This window comes from Herpailurus yagouaroundi, unplaced genomic scaffold, assembly GCF_014898765.1.
Source record: "Herpailurus yagouaroundi ecotype Mexico unplaced genomic scaffold, PumYag 29, whole genome shotgun sequence".
NCBI classification, from domain to species: Eukaryota; Metazoa; Chordata; class Mammalia; order Carnivora; family Felidae; genus Herpailurus; species Herpailurus yagouaroundi.
The window spans coordinates 25155348-25180902 of NW_024412377.1; the positions used below are offsets into that span (position 1 = coordinate 25155348).

At 42.4% G+C, this 25555-nt stretch overlaps 1 protein-coding gene across 4 annotated transcripts in view; it reads left to right on the forward strand.

The window, feature by feature from the left end:
• The window catches only part of PDZD2 (PDZ domain containing 2), a 368874-nt gene that overhangs the window by 78106 nt on the left and 265213 nt on the right, over positions 1-25555 (forward strand). For 3 of the 4 annotated variants that reach the window (XM_040494680.1, XM_040494710.1, XM_040494715.1), the window contains exon 2: positions 9077-9217. The exons of the other annotated variant lie outside the window; for it this stretch is intronic. The gene's annotated coding sequence lies outside the window, so the exon portion shown is untranslated. The remainder of the gene's footprint in view (positions 1-9076; positions 9218-25555) is intronic. 4 annotated transcript variants of the gene reach the window in all.

Below are 25555 nucleotides of genomic sequence, written 5' to 3' on the forward strand. Positions count from 1 at the left end.
AGCATGGACCTTTTGAGGGCTATGACTTGGTTGTTGGCTTCACCTTGCTCTAAAGTAGTTTCCATTTCTTTTTTTTTTTTTTTTTTAAATTTTTTTTCAACGTTTATTTATTTTTGGGACAGAGAGAGACAGAGCATGAACGGGGGAGGGGCAGAGAGAGAGGGAGACACAGAATTGGAAACAGGCTCCAGGCTCTGAGCCATCAGCCCAGAGCCTGACGCGGGGCTCGAACTCACAGACCGCGAGATCGTGACCTGGCTGAAGTCGGACGCTTAACCGACTGCGCCACCCAGGCGCCCCAGTGGTTTCCATTTCTAAGTCACACTCATGTACTGAAAATTATATCAGTTCCTTGAGATTTGGACAGAATTGTTAGTTTGGGTCTTTTAAAATCAGGGTGGGACATGCCTCACCCATGTTTACTGGCCATTAACAGGAGGGTCAAGAGTGGGTCTGCCACATCCTCATTAGCCAAAAAGTCCTTTCTGTCACAGTTGGTGTCCAAGAAAGGGTCTTAATTCACTTTAAAAATAAGAAGGAAAGAAAATTATTTGCTTAAAGAGCGCCTTTTGATATTCTTATCATTTGAATGAGTCATATCTTTTTTCTTTTGACATTTATTCTCTTTGGTATTATCATGATGCTAATTCTAAAAAAGGAGAGAGATATTTTCCCTTTATAGTTTGAACAGGAAAGAATCTTATTGTAAAAAATACTGTATTCTCTTTTTCCTTTCTTTATGTGTATAATTATTGAGGCTAAGGATATATTCAAATTATTTCAGAGGGTTTTAGTGAACTTACTAAAAGTTTAATGTGCTAAAAAATTCTATTCTTGGTAGGCTAAGAAGCTCTGTGTTAGTGTGGGTCACTTCTTTCTTTCTTTTTTTTTTAAAGTTTATTTATTTACTTTTGAGAGAGAGAGAGAGAGGGAGAGGGAGAGAGAGCAAAAGCAGGGGAGGGGCATAGAGAGAGAGAGAGAGAGAGAGAGAGAATCTGAAGCAGAGAATCTGAAGCAGGCTCCAGACTCTGAGTTGTCAGCTCAGAGCCTGACATGGGGTTCAAAACCACTAACTGTGAGATCACGACCTGAGCCCAAGTAGGATGCTTAACCAACTGAGCCACCCAGGCACCCCTCCTGTGGATCACTTCTGTCCTTCGCCCCCTCTGTGCCTGGGGTACTCCCAGGTCTGCCTGTCAGGCTTTACAGGGTCACTGGAGAGAGGGGAAGGAGCACTCTGGGTAAGTTCATTGATTGCCCTTGTCCCCACCTTCATAATTCAAATGAACAAACAGATATTAGTGTCCCATGGATGCCCATTGCCTTTCTTCTCTCTAGTACTTGTGCTCAGTATCATTTTTAATGTTTTGTTTTAAAGTAAAATTTTCATATTAACAAAGCAATTTGTGTTATTTTAGAAAAACCAGAACATATGAATAGACCAAAAGGGGAATAAAGGACAGTAATCTCACTTGCAAATAAAATCTGTGTGTATATGCATGCATGCATGCATGTGTGTGTGGCAAGAGAGAGATAAAGATGGAGATAGAGATAGAAACAGAGAGAACAAGACTTTAATCTCTGCCTGTTCGGTTCACTGTTATCCTTCCAGCATCTAGAATAATGCTTGATACACAGTAGGTGCTCAATAAATATTTGCAGAAGGAAAATAAATGGATTCAGTGGACCTTCAAAGTCTCCCTCCTCTAGGAAGTTCTCACACACCACCTGGAGAGACCTCCTTTTTCAGGTCTCACTGAACATACAGTCAAAACCACTTTCAATCACTTTTTCACTGTGCATACCTACCTCTTACCTCTACACACTGCCACGCTCATTGGAGTCTTGTCCATTCCTGGAGAAGTGTGCCATTAGCCTTTTAGTGTTTGTGTTTTAGTACCTTTACTCTCTTTGGAGAAAATGAGTTCTTTGTAATGTCAATTTTTTTTCTGTTTCAAGTTAGACTTTTGTTCCCATGTCCTATCTTAGTGAAAATTTTCATTTTTTGGTGTAATGTTCATTGTGTACTTTTGTAGAAAGGTGTTCCCTAACCCATGTAAATGATTTTTTTTTTTTTTTTTTTTTTTTTTTTTTTTTTTTTTTACTATCAAGAACTAGACAGTCTGTTCTAGGAAACTGCATGTTAACATGTTAAATTTCAGCAGAATTTGTCTGAATTGTGCCTTTTACCATTGCCAAAATCTGGGAGGGAAAAAAAAATAAAACAAAAACTAGTGAAATTTGATCCATAAAGCCAAGTAGAGGGCCTAGCATTATAGCAAGCCACTGCATAGATTGTCCCTTAGAGCAACATAAAGTGACCAAATATGGGCTCAAAATAGAACTATGGGGCTCTAGCTGGTTTGGACTGCTTGGAAGTCAGGGACCTTTGGTTACATTCTGGGCATCCTGGGTAGGAGTCATTGCCAATCCTCAAAGAAATAAGAGAGTAGTATTGGCTTTGGCTAAGACAAATGCCTAGGTGCAGCTGGGACAAGGCCCTATGGCTTTGTATTCATGGCCTCAGGAAGCTGAAGCTCTTGTATGAGTGGCTTCCTAAACACAGGAGATATTGACCAACAAAGACAAGTCAGTATCAACTTATCAGTCAACTCATTTTCTTGGCTGTCTAGAAGGTTGTCTTAAGAAGATTTTATGGCTTTCTCTCGGATCAGTGGGAAAGAGAGCTCTTTGTGGTCCATTAACAATGTCTGTCAAGGGGATGGTAATAGGAATGGGACAGGTGGGCTGGCTGTTTGCCATCCTTGGCAGAGAAAGTAATTGTGCTCAAAAATGGTATTTTAAATTATCACCCTTGGAGAAATAAGTTATAAAGGGCCCTGTGACAGGATGACCATATGTTTGTTTGGTTTTGTTTTGTTTATCAAATTAGGATACTTTTGAGAGCAAAAGGGAGTGCTATTACCCTAGGAGTAAACTAGGACCTATGACACTTTGTTCATTGCAGATAACCCTCAAATGGAAAGATATTCCCTCCTGTATGTACTCACCCTGAATTTCAGGGGCTACTTGAGCAAGATCTCCCTTTCTACTGTGCTCTGTGCTATTTCCAGGGAGCCCTTAGATTAGGGTGTGTTTGTCTGAACTCTCCAACCTGACAAAGAGTCCTACCTCAACACACTTGGTGTGCAGAGGGGCTCACAGTGAGAGCTCCACAGCTTGGTGACTTTTCTGGTGATGCTGGCAGACTTCTAGGGCATGTTCAATGCTGGCTTCTGCTCCCCCTGATGGCAGAACCACCAAATCCATCTCCCAGGGTTGCCTTCCCACTCCCTGTGGTGTGAATAGCAGTGCAGCCCCAGAAGCCTGCGCCAAAGACATGCTGGCCATCATTCTGTACCCCAGAGCTGAGTGTTCACACCACAGCCTGCATGCCATGAATGAATGATGGTAGAAGTCTGTTTACTGAGCATGAGAGAGTTGGGATTCCTTAGGTATGTTACTTTTTTTCTTTATCAACAGTCTAGATCTTTTATTCCCAAGAAGCCCTCCCCTTCCTTAAGATTCCCATGAATAAATTTAGGTGGTGGGGGTCTGAATTTCAAATGATGCAGTGGGTGGCTGATTCTTGACTGCAGAGGTTCCTTCTGGAAATGGCTGGTCAGCTCTATTCGTGGTAAGCTGGTTGACTTTGCTCAGACAAGCCACCTGGGAGAGCTAGCCCCATTTCCCAGAGTAAGAATCAAGCTTTTGATCAGACAAGTAAGGTCCTTGTCCTGCCACAACATCTTCATTTTTTTGCTTTGTTGCTGTTGTTTAGTTGCCAATATGACCTGAGTCAGAAGACTGGGATTTTAAACCTGACTTTGTCACAAATGATCTGTGTGACTGTGGACACATCACTTCCCCTCCCCCACCCCTTTCTTCCTCTGTGAAATGGACGGTGGACCAGATCAATGGCCATCAAACTGTTGTAGACATGGTTCCCTGTTTTCAAAACATAACATATATTCCTAACATACAGAACCAAAACTGCTCTGATTGAAGCCAAAATAAGGCCCAGAGTGCACAGGGCTTATGGCTCTTCCCCTTACTCCTGGCCTTGACCCTGGGGATGCTCTTCACAGGGGGCTGTGGGTCTTTCTGACTCCTCCTGGCAGGAGAATCTGTGATGTTTCTCTCCTGTTGCCCGCCTTCTGGCCATCTTTCTGGGTACGCTGTTCCCTGCTTGTAGGCATCCCTGGCAGGGGGTGGGTGGGGAAATTAAAAGGAGATGAAATTTAAATCTCTCCACTTTGCTGCTCGTCAGCAGTTCTGATGACACGCTTGGTTAGGGTGGAGGTTGAAACCATAGACTTAAAGGTTTTAGGTTATCTGTGCATTGCAATTCTAGGTTTTACGTTATCTGTGCATGTAATTCCAGCGCCGCTGGGCTCTCTGCTCCAGGAATGTCTGCTGTGGGTTGCCTGTCCTATTCTGTGTCTCTCTCCAGCACTGCTTCTAAGACAGTGGTGCTCAGGCCTGGAATAGCATTTAGAATAACCCTGATCTTGGGAGGCACCAGCCCCTCAGCACTTAATGCAGTCCTAAGCAAGCAAGGTAGAAGTGACTTTGTTGACTCTGTTGTGTATACAGGGCCCTTCATTTATATTCTCTCTCTCTTTTTTAAGTTTGTTTATTTATTTTGAGAGGGACAGAGAGAAAGGGTGAGAGAGAATCACACACAGACTCTGTGCTGCCAGCATAGAGCCTGACGCAGGGCTCAAACCCATGAACTGTGAGATCGTGACCTGAACCTAAACCAAGAGTCGGATGCTTAACTGACCGAGCTACCCAGGCACCTCAGTTTATTTTCTCTTTTTAACTCCTCCCACAACTCTGTGAGGTGGGGTTTACTGTTTTTAGCTGTTCAGCTTTTCAGCTTTTCTGGCTCCTGGTGGAAATGAATACACCTTGAGTAGCAGGAGTGATGTTTTCTCCCTTGGCTTAGATCAGTGACACCTAGTAGGTCCACTTATGTTTGTTTCTTTTCCATGAGTAGAATAGGTGAGTGGATGAGAAAACGAAGCTCAGAGGGCTTTATCTCTGAGCTCTATCTCAATCACGTCTGGCTGATTCAAGAATGAAGAAGGCGACAGTGTGATTCCAACGTCATCATCTTGCTGCTCCCTGCATTCCCTTGAGTGTCCCTGGATTGCCCCACGGGCTTTCTCCACCCTCAGGATTCCCCAGACTTAGCTCCCGGGTTCCCCTTCTGGCAGAGGTTCTCAGCTGCATAAGAGTATAAGACTTACTTAGAAAATTGGCATCCTGCTCTGATGTCGTTTATCTTTAGCATTACAGGATTCTCAGCAGAGTGGTTCCCAAACCTGTTAGAGATACAGGACCTGGATCAGGATTTCTGGAGATGGAGTGCTGTCCAGCAGGTGATTTTTAAAGCGACCGGCTCTTGGAAACCATGGCAGCTCTTCCTGCTCTTCCTTTGCAGCTTCATCTTCGGCTGAAAGCTGCCTCCCTCCCCCACCCTCCCCTGGAACTGACCATTAGGCTCACCTGGGCCAGTTTGCCCTCTCCAGCCCCTGTTACCCCAGATCCCACTTCTATACTCCAGCCCCTGCTACCCTAGATCCCACCTCTATACTTTGGGTCATGGCTTTTCTCCCACCTGAAAAAGCCTTTGCTCCTGTCTGCCTTTATCTCTATTGCAGGTGGGCAGGTGGCTCTTGGAGTCCAGCTCATCCTCGCTTTGCCTCCCTCGGTTCAACCATTTCCTCCTTTTCTGAACTCTGCTGGCTCATGTGGGCAGGGCCCAACAGATTCGCCCCTAATTCTGTCATTCAGCAAATAGTGAGCAGTTGTGATGTGCCAAACACTTGTCCAGATGCAGGGGACACTACAGTGGACAAAGTAGACAAAGACCCTATCCCCATGGTCGCTGGTCCTGGTGTGTTGCTAGCCCTAGTGGTTGCTGGGCACTTGGGAGGCACTCGGTAAATATCTGAATGACCATGGCTGGAGTGAAGAGAGAGAGTAGGGTGGCAGATGAGGGGAAGAGGTGGTCAGGGGTAAGGTTATGCAGCCCTTGGAAAGCTCTGTGATGACTTCAGATTCTATTCCAAGTATAATGGGATGCTATTTGGTGCTCTGAGTAGAAGAGTGGAATGATAAACCTGACCTTCCCTCCCGTGTGGGGAATCAACTCTAGGGGATTAGGGCAGAAGCAAGGAGACCAGTGGGGAGGCTCTCACAGCAGTCCAGACCTAGGGTACTTGGGCTGAGAGGATGACATTGGTGCTGAGAATGAGAAGAGTTTAGACTCAGGATGCATTCTGAGGGCAGAGACTGTGGGTTTTGAGGATGGATGCGATGGGAAATCAAATCTGAATTCCAAGGCTTTTTACTTAAGCAACTGGCTAGACAGATGATGCTAAACCCACATGGCTACTAATTTTCTGCTTGTCAGTTTCCTTTTGATGAAGGCAGGGACCCTGCCACATACAGGGGCATCCCCCAGCAGGGGCCTGGGTCCCAGTTGGTGCTGTGCTAAATAACAGCCTCCACCAGCAGCTAGCACTGCCAATTGGTAATATAGAGCCTGAACCCCATTCTGTGGCATCAGCATCTGTGGGGGTGGTTTGGGTGTTCCTGTTGCAAAAGACTGTGAGGGTGGCCCCTCTGCATCATTCATTTGTCATCGGGGAGTTAAGATCCCACCTCTGTCTCTGCAGAAGTTGGGCTAAGGGAAGAGGTGGGAACAGAACCCAGAAGTTGAACAACCCAACTCCTCTCTTTCCAAGTTTATACACATTTGGGGGAGGGTTACTCCTTGTTCCCTACACACTCCTGGTGCCTGGAGCCTTTGCAAATGCTCACCTTGTGCTTGCTGATCTCTCTTGCTTTCCTTCTTCACTTTTCAAAATACCACCCTTCCTGGAAGCCCATTCCAAATGCTGTTTCTTCCATGTAGCTCTTCCTGAAGTCCCAGCCAGATGTGGTTTCTGCCTCTTCTGAACCCCATAGTGGTTTATGCCTTTCTCATGACATCATATTCTCCAGGGTTTTGCCCAGTCTTTTGAGCTGGAATGCCCACAGTGAAGTGATGGGCCTTAATTATCTTTGAGTCCCTCCCCCAAGGCCCAGTGCGGTCTCTTGAACCCAGTAGACACTTGATAAATATCATTCAAATTGAAACTGACTTTCTTTATGACCGATAGTTTCAGCAGCTGCGGAATACTTGTCTCCTGAAGGAGATTTGGGATAGGAATCAATCAAATATCTAAGATATGTCAGATGGAGAACACAAATAAATGAAGTGGGACAAGTGGAAGAAAATTTTTGATAGAGATGCCATTGTAAGGATGATTCCACTCTTTTGTAACCCTTTATGAGATGATAGGATGCACAGGTTCTGTGTCAGAAGGCAGTGGATGGTTCTAGATAGTCATTGCCACAGCATTCCTGGATAGTCTGATTTGTCAAGAGAAGCTGCAAGTCCAGGCTTTTTACATGGAGAATCCTAATTTCTAGATGTTAGCCAGTGATTCCTGCCACCACCACCCGCCCCCCCCTCCAGCCAGCACTGTAGGGAGAGCCTGGCTGCTAGCTCAGGACCTCTGATTTACATGTCAGGCTTTCCCCCTCTGAGTGAAGTAAGTAAATTTATTTTGAAATCTCCAGGAAATCTAGCTGCTGTTTGGTAAAAGGAGGATGTTTGCATTTTGTTTTTATTCTCTAGCATTTGCTTTCCATTGTTCTGCTTCTCTCTGAGTGGGAACCCCAGGGTTATGATTATTAATTTGTGCTTGAATCCCAGCTTCATGTGGCATAAGCGCTTCTGTAGCTTGCCTTGAACTCTGTGTAACGGGCTTTTTATTTTCCTCCAGGAGTGGTTTAAATGGAGGCTGCAGTCTTCTGCAAAGCATAATTGGTTTTAAATTGTAGGTTTAATAATAATGATGCTGGGCTTAATGCAGTACCTTTCAGCCTCTGCTGGCTGCCCTTGGCAACCAGTCACTCATCGACCTGCATGCTGTCCTCAGGAGGGGACAGCTGTTAGGGACTTGAGGGCCCCCCCCCCCCCCCCGCTCTGCCCCATCCTGATATGGACCACAGGGATGAGGTGCTCCAATGTCCCCTGAAGCCATGGGCCACTGGAGGAAAAGGGGGCCTAGGGACATCCCTTTGTGCCAAGCCTGGGGACTCCGAGGCTGGACTTTCAAGGCTCTAGGATGTCTTTTTTTTTTTTTTTTTTTTTTTTTTGCTTTTTCTTCACCTTTGGGTTGCCCAGCAGGTTATTAGTAATTCTATTGGAAGAAGAGCAGAGGAACTCAAATTCCACAATTCGGCTTCTGTATGGATGGTTTAATTGGGAGGCTGTGTTAACTTAATTGGTTATCATCAGGCTTCTGCCTTCTTTCTGTATTTTAAGTAACTCGTTCTCATTTTCTCTTACCATGGCCAATAGCGCGTGCCTTTAAAAAATTAAATCTTGTACTTTGGTCTCTCCAAGTGAAAAGAGCTCTGGTTCAGCAGTCAGAGAGCCTGGATTCTGATTATGACTCTTTCTGGAATGATCTGAAGAGACTTAAACGGGATACTTACCTCTCCTGGCCTCATTTCCTCACTGGATAGATGAGTAGGTTAAATTACAAAATCCCTAGTCCCTTCCAGTGTTTGCAGTGGATGACTTAAGTGTTTCTGTGAAATGACACCAAACTCCTCCTTGAACAACATTTGGAGTGTTTCAAAAGTCAATAAAAATACCAATCTACATATGTTATACAACAGACTAACTGAGGCTTGGACAAGTGAGGGCTTGTTCAGCAAAAACTCAGCATTATGTTATAAAAAGCGCAGAGAAGGATGTTGGTGTTGTGTGATGTGGGGCATCCTGCTTGAAAATTACAGGCAGTGCAGTCAATGACAGGGTAGCGGCATCCACAGCCGCCCTTTGGAGGTTTCCCAGGCTCCACCCTCTGGACAAACCACAGACGTTCAGAACCTGTGGTCTAGTTCATCATCCATGACAAGCAACAACTCCTTATTTGTGTTGGGTTATGAACTGCCTCGTTTCGACTACCGTTTCTGGATGTTTTTGTTTTTGTTTTCATTGTAGATGGGAGCAAATTATGACATGAGAAGAGTGAGTTGGGGTAGAAACAGAAATATTAAGCCTGAAGAAGTTTCTTTGGACTGGAAGTCTACAATGGCCATTTGACCAGCATTTTGGAGGAAGTGGTGCTCGCAGAGTTTGAAGGTAGCAAACATAGGATACCCTGTTTTGTGCAAATGCCGCCTACAATGAAGCTGATCAGACAGCTGCATTCTGTTTCCCTCTTTCCTCTTATGAGCACTCTTGGCTCCCGAAGGCGCCAAGTGCATGCATCACTAGACTTTAGATGTTTATCTCTCTCTCTCTCTCTCTCTCTCTCTCTCTCTCTCTCTCTCTCTTTCTCTCTCTCTTGTTAACCTCTAGGCGATGTGTATTTTGCAGGGGAAAATGGACAACGGAAGTTAATAGATTTTATTCCTTCAGTGTAAACCTTCTTAAAAAGGACTGAACCTAATGTGAATGATAGCTTCTTTGGGGAAGGGAAGCTGTGCCCCCCCCCCCCCCCTTTTCAGAAACAATTTGCCAATCTCTCTGTGAAATGAAGTAGCAGCTTGTGAGTGGCAGATATTAGCAGTGGATAAGATAGCCTGAGCAGTCTGTGCAGTGAGGGAGAAGAGGGGGAAGACGGGCAGAACAGGCAGGAATCCCCACTGCTCTTAAGAATTCAAAGTGGCAGGGCACTTGGGAGGCTCAGTCACTTCAGTGTCTGACTCTTGGTTTTGGCTCTGGTCATGATTTCATGGTTTGTGGGTTCAAGCCCTGCATAGGCCTCGACACTGACAGCCTGGAGCCTGCTTGGGATTCTCTCTGCCTCTCTCTCACTGACCCTCCTCAGCTCTCTCTCTCTCTTTCTCACTCAAAATAAATAATAAGTAAACTTAAAAAAAAATAATTTGAAGTGGCCATATACAACTGCCCATTTGGACTCCTTTTCTGAGAATTAGGGCCAAAATTTGGGGGCCTATGTATTAGCTACAGAAGACTGTTGTCTCCACGCTTCTTAAAAAGATTTCTTAAAAAGGCTTTAGGGGTGCCTGGGTGGCTCAGTTGGTTAAGCATCCAACTTGGCTCAGGTCATGATCTCACGGTTGGTGGATTCGAGCCCCACGTCAGGCTCTGGCTGACAACTCAGAACCTGGAACCTGCTTTCGATTCTGTGTCTCCCTCTCTCTTTGCCCCTCCCCCACTTGCACACTCGCACGTACTGTCTCTCAAAAATAAACAAACATTAAAAATAAATAAATAAAGCCTTGAGTATCAAAATTCTGGCCTCTCACGTGTTAATGACTATAATTTAGACCTCATAGGAATGGGACAGAGAAGAGTTCTGATGGGGAAAGACAAGGCCAGCAATAAAAGGAGATACGTGCAGGTCAAGCGCTCTGGGGATAGGCGGCTGGGTGTTTTCGGGACCTGGTGTGCATCTGCATGTGTCTGTGCAGAGCTCGAGGTCACGTGCTTTCTACCACTGACATAAGACATCTTTGAGAATGAGAACATTTCAGAATTTTTCTAAAGACCGGCTGTACACACTGAGAAAGGCTGTCAGCTCTCTGAGAGTAAGGACTGTTCCAGCTCGTTCATCACCACATCCCCAGCAACTACCCACCAATTTTATTATTTGTTACTATTTGGTGGATAATTAAGTAAAATGAAGAGAGAGAGGGGAGCTTGGGAAGACCTCACACTGGTGCTGACCAGCCATTCCCTCAGGGCCCACACGGGGTCCTGTGGCTGCTGCATGGCTTGTGGGGACACCTAGTGCTTGGTGGAGTAACATCTTCTTTGGATGCTTAAAGCCTAAAAATAGTGAAGCATAAAAATAGTTTATTGGATAGGGGCACCTGCGTGACTCAGTCGGTTGAGCATTTGACTCTTGATTTCAGCTCAGGTCATGATCCCAGGGTTATGGAACTGAGCCCCACGTTGGGCTCTGCACTGAGTGTGGAGCCTAATTGGGATTCTCTCTTGCACTCTCTTTCTGTCTCTCTCTGCCCCTCTTTCTCGCTCATGCTCGCTCGCTCTCTCTCAAAAATAATAAAATAAGGGTGCCTGGGTGGCTCAATCAGTTGAAGATTTGACTCTTGATTTTGGCTCAGGTCATGATCTCAAGCCCTGTTGCGGGATTCATCCTGCTTGGGATTTTCTCTCTGCCCCTCCCCTGCTTGTGTGCGCCCTCTCTCTTGCTCTCAAATAAAGTCTACACTAAAAAAATAGTAATAAAATAAAAAAATTTAAAAACAATAATAATAATTTATTGGATAAAAGAATTTAAGTATATCAGGCACCCCAAGGAGTCAATGGGAGATCAAGACAAGAGAAGAGGAGTCTGGGTGGACTGTGGGATGACAGCCAGGGTCTTTCACAGGGATGATCTAGGGGACACCAGTCTGGCCTAGCACCCATGGCCCTGCCACACACCCCGGATGTCCTCTTGCTGCTTCTGGCCTCTCAGTGCTGCCCACCTGCTGAGAGCTAGCTAAACTACTCATCTGTGCATCCTTCCTGAAGATCCACAGCCCAGGGTGAGAACACCCATGCCTCTGCTGGCTTGTGACCTTGGTCCTGGCTGTCCTCACTATAGGCTGGTGGGAGGTGGGGCACTGCTTTCCACGTGGGGGAGTCACTCCTTCCAAGTCAGCGGAGCACGGCCGCCAGGCTGGGTGCGGAGGAAAAGACACAGCGTCCCCCGGGAGCAAGAGTTAGAAGGACCCTCAATTCAATGAGTAATCCAGTTAGTTAAGCAAATATAAAGAAAGGGGGGAAAAGCACCACCGAGTATGTACGTCTTAGAATTTTATTTCATATCAAGTCAGCGTCATCAAGAGCCAACACGTTGCAATGTATTAAGAATATGTTAATGGTGGTTCCCAGAGGCTAACAGCTTATTGGCTGATGGGACACTCAGCACACACTTGAGGACAAGTCTCAAAGGGGAAGAGAATGGTCAAGGTGGTTTTGCTGTCAGTTGAATCCAACTGGAACATCAGAGCCAGTGTGTGTAGGCTGTGATTCACCGCCTAGGAGGTCAGCTCTGACTCGGCTCCTCCCCTTCCCACGCAGCTACCAGCTGCACTGGGCTGTTGTCCTGTGGGCCCCGCGTCAGAAGGAGTCAGCTGGGCCCTGTCAGCCCAACCTCATGCCTATAAAGTGCTCCAGCTCCTGAGGTGAATTCACTCTTGTTTTTATTACTCTGTTGATTCCAGCTCCTGTCTGTCCGTCTAACTCATTCCACGTGTCTGGTCCCTTCTGCCCACAGCAGTTACTGTGCAGACCAGGGGCTCGTCAGTTTTGTGAGTCTTTTTTCTTTCTTCATTTTTTTCTTTTTAACATTTATTTATTTTTGAGAGACAGAGAGAGACAGAGCATAAGCAGGGGAGGGGCAGAGAGAGGGGGAGACACAGAATCCGAAGCAGGCTCCAGGCTCTGAGCTGTCAGCACAGAGCCCAACGCAGGGCTTGCACTTGGGAACCACGAGATCATGACCTGAGCCGGAGTCGGTGGCTTAACAGACTGAGCCATCCAGGCATCCCAGTTTTGTGAGTCTTGTCCGTCATTCTGCTGGCAGCTCTGTCCAGGAGCCCTTTGAGTTCTCAGGTGCCTTTCAAGAGGTGCCTCTTCCTGCTCCTGACCACAGTGGATTCTAAACTTTTTGAGGACCTAGACCTTGACCCGTTTGTATTTTTTTTTAATTTTTTTCTTTAACATTTATTTATTATTGAGAGACAGAGAGACACATAGCATGAGCAGGGGAGGGACAGAAAGAGAGGGAGACACAGAATCTGAAGTAGACTCCAGGCTCTGAGCTGTCAGCACAGAGCCCGACGTGGGGCTTGAACTCGCAAACTGTGAGATCACGACCTGAGCTGAAGTCGGTCGCTTAACCAGCTGAGCCACCCAGGTGTTCCCACCTGTTTGTATTTTTTAAAATTTATTTTTATTGAAGTATAAGTGACATACAATATATATATTAATTTCAGGTGTACAGCATAGTGATTTAGTATTTGAACATATTGTGAAAGGGTCACCACAATGAGACTAGTTAGCATCCCCCACCAGATACAGTTACAAATTTTTTTCTTGTGATTTTTTGTTGTTGTTCAAAAAGGTGATTTTATTAAAGCGTGGAAACAGGACCCATGGGCAGGAAGATCTGCCCCAGGACCTTGAGGAGAGACTGATTATATCCTCAGGAGTTGGAGAACTTTTTAAGATTTACTCTTAGCTTTCAAATATGCAATAGAGTGTTATTAACTAGAGTCACTGTGCTGTACATTATGTCCCCATGACTTATTTATTTAATAACTGGAAGTTTGTACCTTTTGACTCCTTTCACCTACCCACAAATCTCCTACTTCTGGCAACCACCAGTCTGTTCTTTGTATGTATGCATTTTTTTTCATTTGTTTGTTCTTAGATTCCACATATAAGAGTGATCATATGGAATTTCTCTTTCTCTGTCTGACTTATTTCATTTCATTTAGCATAATGCCCTCAGGGTCCATCTGTGTTCTTGCAAATGGCAGAATTTCGTTCCTTTTTTTTTTTTTTTCACGTTTATTTATTTTGAGAAAGAGTGTGTGCACATGAGCAGGGAAGGGGCAGAGAGAGAAGGAGAGAAAGAATCCTAAGCAGGCTCTGCTCTGTCAGTGCAGGACCCAATGCAGGGCTCAGGTTCTGAAAGGGCTGAGTACTATTTCGTTGTATATACACACCACATTTACTTTACCCATTCATCCACTGATGGACATTTAGATTGTTTCCATATCATGGCTATTGTAAATTATGCTGCAGTGAAGATGCAGGTGTTATGTATCTTTTCAGTTACTGTTTTTATTTTCTTTGGATGAATATCCAGAATTGGAATTGTTGGATCTTATGATACTTCTATTTTAAATTTTTTGAGAAACTTTTATACTGTTTTTCAGAGTGGGTGCACCGACTTACATTTCTACCGACAGTGCACAAGGATTCTCTTTTCTTCACACCCTCTCTAATACTTGTTATTTCTTGTCTTTTTGGAAAAAGCCATTCTGACAGGTGTGAGATGTTATCTCATTGTGGCTTTGCATTGTATGTCTCTGATGGGGGTGCATGGCTGGCTCACTCAGTAGAGCATGCTACTTTAATCTCAGGGTCATGAGTTCAAGTGCCATGTTAGGTATGGAGCCTACCTTAAAAAAATATATATATATATATATCTTAGATATAGATATAGATCTATATATATATATCTGGTGACTAGTGATGTTGAGCATCTTTTAATGTATCTGTGTCTTCTTTGGAAAAATGTCTTTTTAGATTTGCCCATTTCTTAATTGGATTTTTAAAAATAGCTTTAAAAATTTTTATTTTTTTGGTATTAAGTTCTATGAGTTCTTTATATATTTTTGATATTAACTCCTTATCAGATGTATGATTTGCAGATATTTTCTCTCATCCAATAAGTTGTCTTTTCATTTTGTTGCTGGTTTCCTTCGATGTGCAGAAGCTTTTTAGCTTGATGTAGTCCTACTTGTTTGTCTTTGCTTTTGGTGTCAAATCCAAAAAATCATTACCAATACCAAGGTCAAGTTGCTTACTGCTTATATTTCCTTCTTGGATGGTTTCAGGTCTTATATTCAGGTCTTTAATCTATTTTGAATTAATTTTTGTGTGTGGTATGAGATAGTAGCCCAGTTTCAATCTTTTCAGTGTTGCTGTCCATTTTCTCAACAGCATTTATTGAAGAGACTATCTTTTCCCCGTTGTATATTCTTGGCTCCTTTGTCATGAATTAATTGACCATATATGTGTGGGTTTATTTCTGGGTTCTCTGTTCTGTTCCACTGATCTACTTGTCTGTTCTTATGCCAGTACCACACTGTTTTGATTGTTATACATTTGTAATATAGTTTGAAATCAGGGAGTGTGATTCCTCCAGCTTTGTTCTCCTTTCTCAAGATTGCTTTGGCTACTCAGACTAGCCAAAGTACTTAGAGTACTTAGTACTTAGAGTTGTTTGTTCTGTGTCTGTGAAAAAAAGCATTGGAATTTTTTTAAGTTTATTTATTTATTTTGAGAGAAAGCATGAATGGGGAGGAGCAGAGAGAGAGGGAGAGAGAGATTCCCAACCATGCTTCATGCTCATTGTGGATACTGATGCAGGGCTCTGTCTCACTACCAAGAGATCATGACCTGAGCCAAAATCAAGAGTCAGATGCTTAATCACCTGAGCCACTTAGGTGCCCTGCCATTGGAATTTTGATAGAGATTTATTGAATTTGTAGATTGCTTGGGTAGTATGGACATCTTATCAATATTGATTCTTCCAATCCATGAGCACAGAACGTCTTTTCTTTTTTTATGTATTTTTTTTTTTTTTATTTTAGAGAGAGCACACAAGTCAGGAAGAGGGGCAGAGGGAGGGAAGGAAGGAGAGAGAAAGAGAGAGAGAGAGAGAGAGAGAGAGAGAGAGAGAGAGAATCCCAAGCAGACTCTACACTCAGTGCAGAGCCCAACGTGGGGCTTGATCCCATGACCCTGAGAACATGACCTGAGCCAAAATCAAGAGTCGGATGCTCAACCGACTGAGCCACCCAGGCACCTACAGCTTTTCCTTTATTTGTGTCTTCTTCAGTTTATTTCATCAATGTCAAATACTTTTCAGTGTGCAAGTCTTTCACCTCCTTGATTAAATATATTCCTTGATATTTTATTCTTTTGATGCAATTATAAATGGGATTATTTTTCAAATTTCTTTTTCTGATAGTTTGTTACTAGTAGATAGAAATACAACAGATTTCTGCATATTGATTTTGTATCCTGCAGCTTTACTCAATTCATTTACTAATTCTGACAGTCTTTATTTAGGGCTTTCTATGTATAGTATCATGTCATCTGCAAATAGTTGACAGTTTTACTTCTTTTTTTTTTTTTTTTTAGCCAATTTGGATACCTTTTATTTCTTTTTCTTGCCTGATTGCTATGGCTAGGGACTCTAATACTGTGTTTAATAAAAGTGGTATCAGAGAGCATCCTTGTCTTGTTTCTGATCTAAGAGGAAACACTTATAGATTTCACCATTAAAACACTGATGTTAGCTGCAGGCTTGCTATTTATGGCTTTTATTATGTTGAGGCACATTCCCTCTATATACACTTTGTTGAGAGTTTTTATCATAAATGGTTGTTAAATTCTGTCAAATGTTTTTTTCTGCATCTATTGAGATGATCATATGTGATTTTTACCCTTTATTTTGTTAATGTAGTGTATCACCTTGATTGATTTGTGGATGTAGAATCACCCTTGCATTCCTGGAATAAATCCCACTTAATCCCACTTGATGATTCTTTTAATGTATTGTTGAATTTGGTCTGCTAATATTTTGGTGAGGATTTTTGCATCTATGTTCACCAAGGATTGGCCTATAATTTTCTTCTCTTGTAGTGTCTGTCTGGTTTTAGTATCAGGATAATGCTTGCCTGGTAAAATAAGTTTGGAAGTGTTCCCTCCTCTTCTGTTTTTTGGAAGAGTTCAAGAAGGATTGGTATTAATTCTTCTTTGAATGTTTGATAGAATTCACCAGTGAAGCTATTTGGTCACGGACTTATGTCTATGGGGAGTTTTAAAATTAGTGATTCAATCACCTTACTAATAATTGGTCTGTTTAGATTTTCTATTTCATCATGATTCAGTCTCAAAAGATTGCATGTTTCTAGGAATTTATGTTTCTTCTAGGTTGTCCAATTTGTTGCATATCATTTTTCCTAGTGATCTCTTATCTATTTCTCTGGTATCAGTGGTAATGCCTCCTTTCTGTTTTGCTTATCCTTTCAAAGAACCAGCTGTTGATTTCCTTAATCCTTTGTATTGTTTGTTTAGTCTCTATTTCATTAATTTCTGCTCATTATCTGTTTTATTTTCTTCCCTCTACTACTTTGGGCTTCATTTGTTCTTCTATTTCTAGTTCCTTGAGGTGAAAAGTTAGGTTATTTGAGATTTTTCTTGTTTTTTGAGGTAGGCATTTATTGCTATGAACTTCCCTCTTAAAAGTCCTTTACCTGCATCCCATAAGTTTTGGTATGTTGCATTTCCATTTCCATTAGTCTTGAGGGTTTTTTTCTTTTTTTTAATTTTGCTTTTGATTTCTTATTGACCCATTTGTTGTTTAGTGACATTGGTTGTTTAGTGACCCATTGGTTGTTTAGTCTCCCCTTATTTTCCAGTGAATTTTCAATTTTATTTTTGTAATTGATTTCTAATTTCATACCATTTGGTCAGAAAAGATGCTTGCTATGATTTCAGTCTTAAAATTTTTTAAGGCTGTTTTCTGGCCTATGTGTTATCTCTACTGGAGAATGTTCCACTTGCACTTGAGAAGAATGTGTTTGTGTTATTTTTGGATGGAATATTATGTGTATATCTGTTAACTCATCTGATATAATGTGTTATTTAAAACTGATGTTTTCTTACTGATTTTCTATCTGGATAATTTATCCATTGATGTAAATGAGGTGTTAAAGTCCCCTACTATTATTGTATTATTGTCTATTTCTCCCATTAGGTCTATTAATATTTGCTTTATATAGTTAGGTGCCTCTATGTTGTGTGCATAAATATTACTAATGTTGTATCTCTTGTTTGACCTCTGTATCAATATATAATTCCCTTCTTTGTCTCTTATTTCAGTTGTTTTAAAGTCTATTTTATCTGATATGAATATAGTTACCCCAGCTTTCTTTCGGTTTCCATTTGCATGGAATATCTTTTTCCATCCTTCACTATTAGACTGTATATGTCCTTATATCTGAAGTAAATTTCCTATAGGCAACATATCATGAGTCTTATTTTTTTATTCACTCAGACAGTCTGTATCTTTTGGAGAATTTAGTACATTTAAATTTCAGGCAGTTATTGATAGGTATGTACTAATTACCATTTTGTTCATTGTTTTTTGGCCATTTTGTAGCTCCTGTGTTTCTTCTTTTCTTATTCTCTTCCTTTGAGGTTTGATGACTTTTCTTAATGATATGTTTAGATTCTTTTCTCATTATTTTTTGTTTATCTACTATAGGGTTTTGCTTGTTGGTTACCATAAAGCTTACATATAGTCTATTTTAAGTTGGTAGCAACTTAAGTTTGAATACGTTCTTTTTTTTTAATGTTTATTTATTTTGAGAGAGAGAGGCAGAGAGGGAGGGAGGGAAGGAGGGGGAGAGAGAGAGAGAGAGAGAGAGAGAGAGAGAGAGAGAGAGAGAGAATGCCAAGCAGGCTTCATGCTGTTAGCACAGAGTCTGATGTCGATCTTAATCTCATGAACTGTGAGATCATGACCTTAGCCAAAATCAAGAGTCAGATGCTTAACCAGCTGAGCCACCCAGGCACCCCTTAAGTTGGAATACATTCTAAAGCTCTGTATCTTTACTCTCCCCCTCACATGTTTTATGTTTTTGATATTACATTTTTCATATTTTTATAATCATTGTAGTTACAGCTATTTTTACTACTTTTGTCTTTTAACCTTCATACCAGCTTTATGAGTGATTAACCCACTACCTTTATTCTATATTTACCTTTATCAGTGAGATTTACACTTTCATATGTGTTTTTGTTACTAATTGGCACCTTTTCTTTTCAGCTTAAAGAAATCCCTTTAGGGGCACATGGGTGGCTCAGTTGGTTAAGGGTCTGACTTTAGCTCAGGTCATGATCTCGTGATTCATGGGTTTGAGCCCTGTGTCAGGCTCTGTGCTGACAGCTCAGAGCCTGGAGCCTGCTTCAGATTCTGTGTCTCCCTCTCTCTCTTCCCCTCCCCTGCTCACACTCTGTCTCTTTTTCTCAGTGACTGAATAAACATTAAAAAAAATAAGGAAAAAAAAAAAAAAAGAAATCCCTTTAGCATTTCTTATAAGGCTGGTTTAGTGACGATGAACTCCTGTAGCTTTTGTTTGTCTGGAAGACTATCTCTTTGTCAGATAGAGTATTATTGGTTGGATTTTTTTTTTTTTTTTATTCCAGCACTTTGAATATATCATGCCCTTCCCTTCTGGCCTGCAGAGTTTCTGCTGAAAATCCTGTTGTCTTATCTGGTTCATATATATGTAACAAATTGTTTTTCTCTTGCTGATTTTAAGAATCTCTCCTTGTCTTGGGATGCCTGGTGGCTCAGTCAGTTAAGCATCTGACTTCAGCTCAGGTCATGATATCATGGTTTGTGGATTTGAGCCCTGCATCAGGCTCTGTGCTGACAGCGCAGAGCTTGTTTGGGATTCTCTCGCTCTCCCCCTCTCTCTGTCCCTCCCTGACTCATGCTTTCTCTCTCTCAAAAATAAATAATAAACTTAAAAAAAAAGAATCCCTCCTTGTCTTTAACTTTTGACATTTTAACTATAATGTGTATTGAGTCTCTTTGGGTTCATCTTATTTGAAACTCTCTGGATCTGTTTATCTGTTTTTTTCCAAAGTTAGGGAAGTTTTCAGCCATTATTTCTTCAAATAAGTTTTCTGCCCCTTTCTCTATCTTTTCGTTTTCTCGGACTTCTATAATGTGAATGTCAGTTCACTTGATATTGTCCAATAAGTCCCTTAAGGTATCTTCATGTTTTTTCATTACCTTTTTTTTTTTTTTTTTTTTTTTTTTGCTGCTCTGATCGTGTGAGTTCTTCTGCCCTATCTTCAAGTTTACTGATATTTTCCTCTGCTTCATCTAGTCTATCAAACCCCTGTAGTGTATTTTTTAGTTTAGTTGTTGTATCCTTCAGTTCTATGATTTCTTTTTCAAACTTTTAAATATTTTCTTTGTTGAAGTTCTCACTGTATTCATTCATTCTTCTGAGTTTGATGAATATCTTTGTGACCATTATTTTGAACTCTTTATCCGGTAAGTTATTTATCTCTGTTTCATTAAGGGTTTTTGTTTTGTTTTGTTTTGTTTTGTTTTAGCAGCAGGCAAAAGTTTATTAGAATATAAGATTAGAAAAGAAGAATAGTAGGAAAGCTCTCTTTACAGAGAGGGTATATTAAAAAATGAATGCCCCTCATTAAGGTTTTACTCTGAGGTTTTATCTTATTCTTTCATTTGTAACATATTCCTTTTCTTCATTTTGCTTGACTCCTTGTGTTGGTTTCTATGGATGAGATGAAACAGCTACTTCTCTGAGTCTTAAAAGGTTGGCTTTGTGTAAGAAATGAACCTTATTATTCAACCCTGCCCTAACTCTTGGTTGTCTATCAAACCTTTGTGAGCATCCAAGTAGCCTATTTTGTTTTTCATAGTTCCCAATATTTGAGATTGTGCCAAGACCAGTCAGTGTCCCAAAGTGGATTTCAGTCAGCACCTACATTCAGGCTGATTAGAAGCCAGACCATCAGACAATAACTTTTAAAAAATGCAAATATATATGGTCCCATAAGACTGCAAGTGTAAGTCCCAGAGCAGGTGACCTGAAGGTACCTCTGTGCAGCAGTCACAAAACTGTGGCTCTAGGTGAGTGTACAGGTGTTTTGTTTTGTTTTTTGTGAAATGCTGGGGAGCTACAGCAATTCAGAGGGAGAGCATGTAGATGGTGGACAGTCCCTGAGAATACCTCTGTCATCTCTAATGTGTGTGAAACCTGAAGCCTGTCCTTAAGATCAAAACTCCAGGACTAGCAAGTAGACCTCTTTCACAGAAAGGCTGGGAGTGTATTTCAGTCTGCTGTCTGTGCAGTGCTCTGGAGTGGTTGGCCGCCCAGAGTGGTCTCACCAATTGTCAGTTCCCTGGGTCCCAGGAACACAAGCCCCTCTGGCTGCAAAAGTCAGGCAATCAGGGAGCCCCTGGGTGGCAGCCACAAAAACTGGACCCCCAGATGTAAAACTTGGGTCATCAGACATAGGTAGAACCTCCTCTCTGGGAGATACTGGTGCTCTGAAGTACAGCAGAAGACCAGTGCATAGATAGCACTTGCCAAAAAAAGGGAAAAGAAGAAAAGGAGAAAAAGAGAAGAAAAAGGAAAAAGGGTGGGGAAGAGGTGTGTGTGGGCAAGATGGCACCTGCTGGCTTTGGCAAGACAGGGAGAGTGTGGAGGATGGTGTCCACCAGCCTCTGTTCCTAGAGAGGATCCCAGCAAGCTCCCTGCCCCTCAGACCAACACTTTACAATTATGAAATGAGTTCTTTCACACAAAGTCTAGGAGCTTTTCAAAGGGCTTCTTTTACACAGAACCCTGGGATGGGTGAGTCTGTGCACTAGCTTGTACGGAGCCATGCCTCAGATCACCACAGCCCTATGGGTCTTGTAAACATGAGCCCCATTGGACTTAAAGGCTAGATGTTTGGTGGGCTTCTCTCTCAGGTGCTGGTCTTAAAAGTTTGGGTGACTAATGTGGGTCACAAACCTTTTCCTCCCCAGCTCTTTTGAGTTCACTCCCACTGGGGGTGGGGTTTACGGCAAGATCATGTTTCATCCTTTCCTACCTGTTTTTTTGTGACTTGCCTGATGTGAAGGAGTTGTCACTCTGCTAGCTTTTAGGGTCCCCCTCCCCCCCCCCGCCAGGAAATTGTTCCATATATAGCCATAGATTTGGTGCGTCCATGGGAAGAGATGAGTTCAGGATCTTCTGTCACTATCTCAAACCAGAACCTGCAACTTGTTCATATTTTATACCTTCTCTGAGCCTTAACCTTAGCAAGAGCTCAACAAATTTTGTTCAATGAACAGTTCAAAGCACTTGGAAGACTACCTGCCTTAAGCCATGCTCAGCCACCCCAGGAAGAGCAGCACCTGAAAGTCTTCCCAGGAGAGATGGAGTTGGAGTCGGGCAACCCTTTCAGCCCAGGGAGGTGCTACGTGAAGGGAAGCCCCAGAGCTTAGCAGATGTGTGGAGCCAGGAAACTGACTGTGGAGGAGAGGGCCTGGGCTCTGGCCTGGGGGTGCCGCTTCAGGGGGGCCATTGGGGTTAGCTTCAGTGTGCTTGCACAGCTCCTGGGCTGGAGAAGTCTAAAAGGGGAGAAGGAACATGATGGCAGGGTGATGGGCAGTGGAGGATTTACTTTCCTCACATGTGGACCCTGGAATGGTCTCCTGATACAATCCCGTGATCAATTGTCATCTTGAAGTAGGAGGGGACCTTAGGGACCTTAAATCCTCTAATTATGAGTTTTCCAAAATGTGTGACTTGGATAAATCTTCCTCTCTCCCTCCTTCCCTCTTTTCCCTTCTTTCTTCCACCTACTTTCCTTTCTTCCTCCCTCCCTCTTTCCCTTCCCCCACTCCCTTCCTCTCTTCTCTTAACATACCCCCCATCTTCTTACCCCAGGTGGGTAAAGGTGTCCATTTTAGAATCTACCCATCTCCTCCTGAAGTATGGAAAGCATATGGCATCTGCCTTAAAAGAAAAATGGTAGAGTAATAAAATGTCAGAGAAAGAATTCTGCTCTTCCCAATAGCCTCCCACCTCTCCCGCCCTGTGTGTTCCCTTGTTACAGTATGTTCCTGGTCTTGCTTGACTGTGTTCCCCATTCCTTCCTCCTCCTCCTCCTCCTCCTCCTCTTCCTTCACAAGCTCTCTCCCTCTCTGAGCCATTAGCTTTGCTCCAACTCTAATTCTAAACGTATTAGCAAGACTCTTTCAACCCACGAGCACTGAGCCCCCATACCAGCACTTCTAATCATCAGCCCCCACCTCTCTTTGTCTGTGCCCACCCACTCCCCTACCTTCCTACTCTATCATTTCCATCATTATTCTGTTGTTATTTCTAGGTGCCTGGGAGGGAACAGTGTAAGCTAACTGCTTTAAAATCAGTGTGTATTGAGACCACCCTACTCATAACCACAGTGTTTTTTAAAAGGATGCATTTGAACAGCTGTTACTGCATGCACATCAGGCTCTTTCAGGAGGCTTCAGGGTGAACCAAGCTTCCTACTATGAAATAAAAAGATCAGTTCTTTATCCTTCACCCAAAACTTTTAGTTTAACCTGATTGGCTGACCTTCTTGTCGAAGTCAAACATGTGGTCCATGGAATGTTGTTGAGAACATCTTTAAAAAGTTGGGGGGTGGGGTTGGTGGGGAATGAGTATGGTTTTGGGAAAACATAGTTAAACAAACCTAAAGTCTCTGTACCAGGGACTTCTCAGAAGTATTAATGGGTTAAGTTTGATGAAGACAGGGACTGTGTCTTTATTGTTCATTCCAATACCTAAAAATAAAAGATGATTAACAAAAGAATAAATGCATTATAAATTTCCAAGAAAGGATATGGTTTATGGTGTTTTTTAATCTTGGGATTCTACATTTGCAGAACTCCCAGAAGAGGCTTGAGGGCATCCTGCTTTAGGGGAGGCAGGCAAGAGGAATGGGGGAGAGTGGGTTTTGGCATCTCCTTTAAGAAGCCAACCAAGAGTGGAGGAGGATTGCCCTTAATGGATAAGGTAGCCATTGGGTTGGTGGCCTTTGTGTTGAACTCAGGTACAAATGCATTAAAGCATACTTACTGAGGGGCGCCTGGGTGGCTCAGTTGGTTAAGTGTCGAACTTTGGCCTGGTCATGATCTAGCTGTTCCCAAGTTCTAGCCCCGTGTCGCACTCTGTGCTGACAGCGCAGAGCCTGGAGCCTGTTTCGGTATCTGTATCTCCTTCTCTTTCTCTGCCCCTCCCCCACTCATGCTCTGTCTGTCTCTCTCTCAAAAATAAATACACATTAAAAAATGTTTTGAAAATTAAAAAAAAAAAAAACTTATTTACTGAGCATTTGGAATGTACTCAGCATGATTCTTAGGAAGTGTGCGGGCAACATGCTAGGTGCTTGAACAGTAAACCAAACTCGGTTCCTGGCGTGAAGCAACTTCAGGAGCTTCCTTGAAACAAGCCTAGAGGAATAATCAAAGAATAGTACGAGACAATATATAATTGTGAGGTCAGAAGTACAATGCCAATAGTAAATGCTATGAACAGTTTAAAAAGTGGGAAAATGGACATACCTGGGGTTATCATGAAGACATTTGGGAGAAAGTGGGAGTAGAGATGGATGTCAAGGAATGGGATGGGCATGGATTATAGAAAAAAAAGAATAGAAACATCCCAAGGGATCCCATGGGATCTTTGTTTTGTACACTCATGTATCTACTCCACTGGTAGGGCAAGCAATAGTGGAGAGGGGGGATATGGTAGGGTGCTGCTGTTTAGGAGCCATAGGGTGGTAAGGTGGGACCAACTTAAAGAGAGTCCTGAATACCAGGATGGAAAATTGAAATGTAATATAGGTTCTTAATTTAGGGAGATAAGATGGGGTAGCAACCACAAGGAAAGGCAATCAAAATGGAAAAATGACAGTAGCAGCAGTGTTTTAGTCTAGGATATGAGCTTGGCAACCACCTACCAGATTAGGGAAGAGAAAGAAAAAAAAATATCTAAGAGATGATCCAAAGCAAAGAATAAAGTTTGGGAGATAAAGTAGAAGAAAGTAAAGACATCACCAAGAATTTGAATAATTAGGAGAATGTTGGTATCCTTGGAGAAAAGGAGGAGGCGTTTCTAAAATTTCAGATTTTGATGTAGTCTTAGACATGTTAGGTTGGAAGATATGGCAGAGCACCCCACTAGAGATGTCATAAAAATAGTTGGAAATATTATTTTGAAATTTGCATTAGAAGTCACAGTGAGGAAAACAAGAGAGCTAAGGGCTCAAGACTGCTCCTCCTGCATTTCCCCACCTGATCACCACGTAGGGACAGTTGTTGCAAGGGAGGGATGCTGGAGTCCACAGCTCTGAGAAGGCTAGAGGGCTAAGTTTGTGGACAAGTTGGAATTTATAATGGATAGTTGATGCAGACATTACAGAATCAGGGGTAAAAGCCAAAGAGACCTTATAGCAACTTTCTGAATCAGAGTCTCTGGGAGTTTGGATATCTAGATTAAAAACAGGCATCTGATGGGATTCTATGTACACAATGCCTTGAAGACCTTTCTTTTTGCTGACCAAATCTCATGCCAGTCAGTTAAATATTATAAGAAAAAATTCTACTTAAATATTAACAGTCCACTAGTTTATGCATACTGGCTTAATATGCAGTTTCTTACTTTCCAGAGGTGGTTGAAATTAGTTAACTCATTCAAAATTTTTAATGGCACCAACAGATAACTGAGAAGTTCTGAGCAGTTATGTTGAGACATCGTGGCTAATTAATATTCAGACAGAGCTTCCAGAAAGCTGTCGTGCAATTTGATTGTTTTTAACTTTCAAAGTCATGAGCAGAATTATAAAATAGACTGTATATATATTTTAAAGACCAGATTGCTTCAGCAGCAGTAATGTTAGGCTGAAGTGATGACCGATGACCACATTCTCTGGTTGTACATTGGGATGAGACATGGGTGGAAAACCCTAATGGGAGTGTACTGAGGCCAGGGCCAGACTGGGAACCTAACATTTGGAAATCACTGGCACCACATCCAGACTAGATCGAGCACAGGCTACACGCAAAAGTCACAAGTGAACAGCAGCAGACACAAAGACAAAGGCAGG